This window comes from Protopterus annectens, chromosome 2.part1, assembly GCF_019279795.1.
Source record: "Protopterus annectens isolate FY-2018-M chromosome 2.part1, PAN1.0, whole genome shotgun sequence".
Taxonomy (NCBI): Eukaryota; Metazoa; Chordata; order Ceratodontiformes; family Protopteridae; genus Protopterus; species Protopterus annectens.
In genome coordinates, this window is record NC_056729.1 from 144366921 (window position 1) to 144375454 (window position 8534).

Genomic DNA, 8534 nt, shown 5'->3' on the forward strand with positions numbered 1-8534 from the left:
TTGGTTTAAAGTATTAGGGAATATGTTCAGGGTGAATGGGGAAAGAAATATTTACTCCTGTTAGGGGTAGGGCTACAACAGGGAGCTAACAAAGATGAGCAAGGAGAAACCCCAGAAGAAAAAAAATGTGAATGCCATGGTGTTAAAGTATTAAAGACAAACATCAATAGTTAAAGATATTTTTAGGAATAACTGGAGTATTTTCAAAACCAACTGCGACATTCATTGGATAGTTGGGAAAGAACCTTTGTTTACATACAAGACTGGAAAAAATTGTAAAGACTTTTTTGATAAAGATAATTTTTGCATGAGAAAATGGGATAGGGGAACAGTTTATACTATCAAATATGGACTGTGTAATTAATGCAGTATATATGTGAGAAGGAGAAAGTTGTTTTAAACAATACCCTAAGATCAAAGGTGTTTTTTGCAATAGATAATCATTTAACTAAATGGGTTGTATACATTGCTTTATGTTTAGGATATTCAAGTTCTTAAGTAGGTAAAACAGAGAGAACTTTATGTAGATATATTTATGAACATCCTTTTGATATTAAGAACAAAAAAAAAATAATGTCTTGTATAAACATTAAATAGTTTGTTTATTTACTAAGTTTTCTTTTGCTATTATTGACTCATTTAGCAATAATGCAAGGGGTGATACCTCTCAACCTCTTAGAGCAAAAAATCTGGACAAAGCCTAAAATGATGGGGGGACAAATAGGGACAGATTTTAAATATTGCTCTTACAAACTTAGAAAGTTTATAGAATAAGAGGTTTTTCATTAGCATGAATTTTCTGAAGGATGTGGAGTCTTAAACTCAAATGTTTGTCATTATTTAATTACTTCAATCCTCAGCTATTTGCCAGAAAAGTACAGATTTTAGGAGGAACACACCAAAAATATGATGCAGAAATCTGGACATTCTGCAAAAATCTGTACAGTTGAGTGGAGGATGTCAAAGTGTTGCCAGAAAACAAAGAATTAAAATGCAGTTACAATTAAAAACAACCTCTTACCCAGTTTAAATGAATATACTTCTATGCAGTCTGTTTTAATTATGAGGTGAATAATTTTTAATGGGTTGAAAGTTTTAATGGTTTTATGCTTTGTATTTTGTGAGACAGGCTTTGCTTGAATTTCATTATATACTTTGTAATGACTTTTCCCATTGTTATGGGTTAATTGGATAAGCAGTTAATTAATTGGTTTTGTATAAAAAGGCCATTTTGGTAATATGGTTTGATTCTGATGAAGTCTTGTTTGTGTTCAGGATGAAAGAGCTTAATCGGTTTGGTCATAAATATATTTTTCTTCATATTTTATAGAGGAATCCTGGTTGTAGCTTCTAGTTACTATTTTTTTTTTTCTTGTTTATTCAGTGGTAACCACTCACTTTTTCAGTTATTAAGAATGTAAGTTACTTCCATCCACAGCTCTACCCCCCCCCACACACACACACAAGAGCACACAATCAGCAGTTATAGCAACTTTGCTGTCTACACCTCATTTGTTTTTAGAAAAAAACTACCATAATACCTCTTTCCCTCTTAATGTGAAAACAAAGACAAAGCCTATAAAATAATGAGGACCAAACGCCCATAATCAGGAACAGATTTTAAATAATGTTGTATATACTTAGAATGTATTATGCATTTTCTAAAGAACATGAAGACTGAAACTCAAATGTCTTCATTTAGTGACTGCAGTCCCCAACTGTTTGCCAGAAAATCACAAGGTTCATTGAAATAAACCAAACACATTAAGCAAAATCAGAGTAATTTTCCAAACTTGGGAGTAGTCAACAGGTATACCACACAAATGCTGATTAATACTGTGAACCCAGATGGCTAACTGAATAATTGACAAGATAAGTCACTTTCATCCGATTGCTGGCTGCAGGTCATACTGATGTGTGCACTTCATCTGACTGATAAAAGTAATAATAAAAATACAAAACAAGAATCAATGAGAAATCCAAATAATAATGAGGGATAAAGACTCAAAATTAGGTACAGATTTTAAATATTGTTCTTATATACTTCATTATTTCAAAAACACATTGTTTCACAATGGCATGCAGTTTCTGAAGAATATGAAGTCTGTATATTATATGTTTGTCATTATTTACTACTGCAATCCTCAGAGGAAAAAAATAAACACATTTTATGATAACAGATCAAAATGATGCAATAGCAGGGATATACTTTGAAATTAAGTTTCACTCAAATATACACCAGTCATTTAAAGCCAGAGTGTATGCTGAGCAAATAAGAGGGTACATTGCTTTCAACTATATTCAGCTCCCACCTCCCCCCACCCAAAAACAAACAAAAAAAAAAAAAAACAAAAACAAAGCAAAAATACAAATTTCATGAGTTACATACCAGCATACCAGGCAAAGTCAGGGACATTCTACAAAGTCAGGAAAAGTTTCAACTTGGTTTCACAAAGACAACATCCAGAGAGTAAATATTCCAAATTATTTGAAAGAAATGCAAACAACAAAGGATAAGATGCAGAAAAAAATTGTTAGGGAAGAAGACGGCATTCTATGAAATCAGAAATAGTTTTGAATTAGTTTCATACAAAGATGCACCAAAGAGTATATATATTCTAATATCACAGGATAATAGGATCATAGGAGCTAAACAGGCTAATGACCCTAGGGCCTTTCAAGCCTAGCCAAGTTTCACTCTTATTTCCATGATCAGCATCTATTACCTCTGTCCAAGAGGGACACAAGTGGAATTTATGGTTACCCATGCAATCTTCCAGACTGCTTTTGAAGAGGGCCACTGAGGTGCTCTGCTTGACATGAACCGGGAGTCTTTTCCAAAGGCATGGTAAACTCTGGGAGGCAAATCTGTCCCTCCAGCAGGTTCTATTGATGTCACATACCAGGCTAAGGCCTTTAGAGTGAGTAACCCTTGTAACATTTGACTTAGGATATGCAGCATTTCCAATAAAGTAGGGTCAAAGATTGCCTTATATGCAAGGCAGAGATCACCTCTGACTAGTCTGTATGAAACAGAATAAAGTAACAGTGATTTCAGATGATCCTCATAGGACAAATGCTGAAGACCTTGAATTATCCTTGTGAGGAATCTTTGTGGTCTCTCCAATTGCTGCAGGTGCTTGTAAAGGTACATACCAAAAGCGTCACTGTACTAAATTATTGGCCTGATGAGGCAAGAGTACAGGGAGGTTATAAATTATTTTTTCCTGGAAGCAATGCCCTTACTTATGAGATGAGTGATATAGGATGGCCTTCTTACCACTATGGAGACATGGTGATCAAAAGTAAGGTTGTTGTCAACCTGTATGCCCAGGTCTCTCACCATTGAGTGCATACTTAGGGTGTTGTTATTGATGTGCTAGTTAGCAAGAACATTGATCTTACCAAAAGGGGATGATAACACATTTTTTGCATTGGGTTTAAGGCCATGACTTTGGCACCAATCATTTGTTTGTGTAAGATCCTCTTATAGGATGTTGGCATCATTTGGAGATTCTAAGACTCCTCACAGTTTGCAGTCATCAGCAAACTTTGTCAGCCACAGACTTTTAATTTTAGCCTGTACATTGGAGAAATAAATTCCATACAGTAGAGGTCCCAGGACTGATCCCTGTGGAACACCACCAATTACTGCTCTGCTGTTGGAGGTGGAATCCCCTATTTTGACTATATGGGTTCTATCAATGACCCAATTAGCAACCCATCTAATAGTATAAGGGTTGATACGTAGCTGGGTGAGTCTGTCAATGATGCCTGAGTGGGGAATAGTGTCAAAAGCCTTGGCTAAGTCTAGGTAGGCTGTATGCACTGATTTCCCCTTATCAAGAGCCTTGGTGACTGGCTTGAAGAAATCCACCAAGTTTAACAGGCATGATCTCCCTTTGACAAATTCAAAGTGAGTAGGTTCAAGTTTTTGGCGATTGCCTATATCTTTGTTGATAAGGTCCATGATGATTCACTCCATGGCCTTGCAGAAAAGGTTAGTCAGGCTAATAAGACTATAGTTGCTGGGGTCAGTGGAAGCACCATCTTTACACAAGGGGATAACGGTGTCCTTTTTCCATTCAGCTTGGACGAAGCCGGTGCTTAGGCTATGATTGAAAAGAATACCCAATGGTGTTAAAGATTATTGATTGTGCCCACATATTAGCCATTAATGTCCAGCTTTAAAGTCTGCATATGAAAAGGGCAGGTTACTTTCATCCACAACACAGCTACTCCCCCCTCTGACTGCCTGCCATTATATTAAAAAAGACTAAATATTCTAGTTTATTTCTCACAAAAATACAATAACGCTTAATGTCAGGCTTTAAACTGCGTAAATGAAGAGAGCAAGTTATGTTCATCAATATGCAACTACCCAAACTCTAAATTCTGTTTAATTTCATCTTAGCCCTTAATGACAAAATTAAACTCAGCAAATGAAAAGGTCAGGTTGTTTTTATTCACAGCAAAGCTAGCCTCCTGATGGTTGCCTGTCAACATATTAAAAAATACATATTCTAATTTGTTTCTCACAAATCTACACCAGCCCTTAGTGTCAAAATTTAAACTGAGAAAATGTAGAGAGAAAGTCGCTTTCATTTACAGCACAGGTAAAACTCCATTACTTGTTTGACTGCCAGCGTGTTAAAAAACAAACAAAAAATTATTTACTTGCATTACTGAGATGGTTCAAACTACATGGCAATTACTACCACAAGTACTACTATTAAGTATTCACAGCTTTCAGTTCATTGCCATCCCAAAGAATCAAAGAAAGGCAATGGACAGAAAGCTGCAGCACTTTAGAAAGTTTTGCAGCCTAACGGCATTCATTTTTTTAAGCAGATGATATAGTCATCTATAGGTGTGATCTGTCATATTATACACCTGAAATTAAACTTCAAAAAGACCATCTTCAGCTAAAGTACTGGCTAAACTCCAATACATTATTGCTTAACGTCAAAATAAGGCCATGTTATTTATCACCTATAAACGATTATCCTACTCTCGTAATCCTATAATATCCTTGACTATGATATCAATCCCATGAGAATCAGCACCTCCTTTAGATCTGTTTAGAGCAATCACTAAATATCCATAAGCACATAAAAAAGGTGAGGGCCAAGATCACAGTCTGCTCTTCTGGGCCAACAACTTATCTAAATTCCTGTGACATCCAGCGAGGACTAATATAAGAGAAGGCATCCTCCTGGGCCAACTTGTCTCCTCTTGTTTGACTCAGCTCTGTCAAAAACACTGCCACTCTTCAGACAATATCCCAAAAAATATGTTGATTCATAGCTATCTTACCGTGTGGTGCCTTATTCTTTCAAAGGCTAAGTGGCTTCCAGTACAGGCCAGATCCAAACCTTTTCTTGGTTCCTTATTCTTTAAAATACTCAGACTTGTGACCTCTTTCCCTTTCTCAACTTTTTTACTGCCACTCAAACCTATAACCTAAGAAGCCAAGCCAGACCTGGTTGCTCCCTACAAACCCCTTCTCTCAAACCACAATTTACTAGTCATTGCTTGTCTGCACTGGACACAAAACTATAGCCGTCACTTCCTCCTGATTTACCTGATCACACAAAGTACTCCTTATTCAAGCCACAGTTCCAACAATATATAATACAGCAGTTTGAATGTAACTGTCCATTTAAAGGGCATATCACACACACCACTATCCCTATTAGTAGTATCTTTCCCTCCCATACATCTGATCCAGCTGATTCACTTGCTTGTCCTAAACTGTGATTCAGTTTAACAAGATATTATTTCTATAAACCCACTACACATATAATCTAATCCTCTATATTAACTTTCCTATCCCAGCAACTACTACCCATATCTCCAGCACTTCTACTTCTCATACTTTAATTCTGTTTTCCCTGTTCTGTTCACATTATGTAACTGAAAATATATTTGTTTTGTATGATCTTCTGTTGTATATTGTTTCTCAGATTGTCTGTGCTTAGTCATAAATGTAAGCCATTGATATTTGAATATGATGCATTGTTTTGTTACATTCTGAAGTGCCCTGGACTGAACCTTTAATTGGTCATTGTTTGTGTTCTATCCCAGTAAACAAGTCTAAATAAATGAATATATAAATATATAAAACATCACATTTAGAGCTCATGATCAAGCCAAGGCTCAAAACAGACATTCAACCCTGGACCATAATGTTAAATACTCCAGGTAAAGTGATGTGTGTCACAACAAAGCAGCCTCACATCATCAGCACTGTTATTATGTAGGAATTCGTCAAGCATGGCCGTAAACGATTACTAGTTTTATTTCTTAAATCACAACAGTCAACCAACTCCATATTTGAGACTGTTACTGGCAGGAGTCCAGGACTGAAATATACCAATCTGTGGTCTTATCAAGTGAATGTTCACACCACCAAGTCACTGGCTACTTGAAAGAACCTGGAGGATCATGTTCAAGGAGTGCTAAATGTACTTAATTTAGAAGGTTTCAGTGTTGATGCAGGTACTGAATCACCCTAGCACAAGTCATCTAAGAGACATTCTGACCCAGTCAATGAGAAGATATATGAGGTCCTCCAGAAATGCCTCCAGATAAACATGAGGGTGGTAAATGAAGAGAAATATACAATACGATTCTACCACATGATCATTTTAAAAGGTGGTGGTCATTCTAATATTTACTTGGCTTAAACAAAGCTCAGACGTAAAGCATATAGTAAGTCCCAAAGCAATTTTCCAGTTCCTACTGTTATAATAATATGGGGATCCAGAAGTCACAAAGCCAAGAAATATGAAGACTGAAAAATATGAAGCAGTTCATTTTTTAATCACATGACTAAGTATGCTATCTGTCTCTGTATCTCAGACTCTTTCAGTGGTTATAAGAACAAAAGGTAGTTTCCCAGCTAGTGACACAAAGACTGTAGTGTACATGATTCAGTTTCAGAAAAAAAAATAAGGGATTCTTTCAAAGGATTATATCTATGTTAAATGCTGAATTAAAATATCAAACTTCATCACAAAAGAAGAACGTTTTTAATATGTACAATCTAAAATAAAGCAGAATGTTTTTCACCTGCCTTTGAAATATGTGTGCATGTGTGCGTGTGTGCGTATGTGTGCGTGCGTGTGCGTTTGCGTGCGCGTGCATTTTTAAATTACAAGGTTTACAAGAAAGCATAAATACATAAATACATTTTTATTCATTATAGCCTTTGATTCTTTTGTCACACTGCTGAAAACAGAACATGTGCTTTACAGTCAGTGATATCTGAGAAGAAGGATCAGAAAGAGATGTATTCTGTAAACGTTTTATGAAGTGTTTTAACAGCAATTCTCCAAACCTTACTGTGTAGACTAAAGTTCCATAGCTATATGTAGCTATACTGAATTTTGTCACTTATATTAACTGGTTGGTGGAAGGGGAACACATATATGTCTATTGTCCAGTGCTGCCACACTCCAATTAAGTCAACTTCAGTTCCTAACTTCTATCTCCTATTAAGACTTTAGCGCTGACTCTAGAGTTGTTTGTTTGAATGTATTTAATATTATACCATATGCACATGGAAAGCCTGTCTTTTTTGTTTATTTGTATTTGGCTTGATAGAAGGGAATGAGTTTCATGCAACTGCCTAAGCAAAACAAAATAAATCTCTGTTAATTAATTGCATTAGGATGCTTCCTGTTTATGTGTTTAACAGTCCTAAATATGCCTCATACCTATTTTCTTTGGCTACCTATATATCTACACACTCATTTAATGTTCCTTTCCAAGCACATGTAGAAATAGTATTTTTTGCTTATAGTTAGGACACTGAGGAGTGCATCAAATAGAAATAATACATAACTAAATATTAATACAGCTCTAGGCACTGACATTGACATCATCTTACTTGAATATAGTAAGTTGTAAGAACTACATCATTTTTTCCAAACGTTATATACACCAGAGGTGTTACTTGACTAGTTTAAAATATTGATTTTCATATGTATGTATCTGAGGATGATTTGCAGACTGACTGGAAAAAGATGGACTGACGGACTGAAGGACTGACTGACCAGCTCACTCATTTAAACACTCATTCACTTGCTTCCCAGACTAATGATATCTGGCTATGGGACATTTACAGTGGGGATTATAAACCAGAACAACCCAGGCACTATAGAAGCCAGATATTAACAAACAATATTTTTTTTGACATACCATCATATACTGTCATTGTCTCTATCAAGGATGAATGGTAGAATTAACTTAAATCTAAAGTAATAATCCAGTTACTTAATCCCTTGGTAAATAAAAAAGAATGACATTTTCACTCATGCAGATTGTTGAACGGTTTCAAAAAAACTTTAATATTTTCAGTGTGTCTGTCACAGATCATAATTAGTCCATTGAGAACTGAAATTTATCAGTTAAAAGAACTTTACTTTGAAGAGTGGACAATGACATTGAAGTCATTATGAAACTGAGTGTTGAATATATTAACTACACCTACAAAAGTGAAATGATGCACCAGATGGTAGAAATGATTA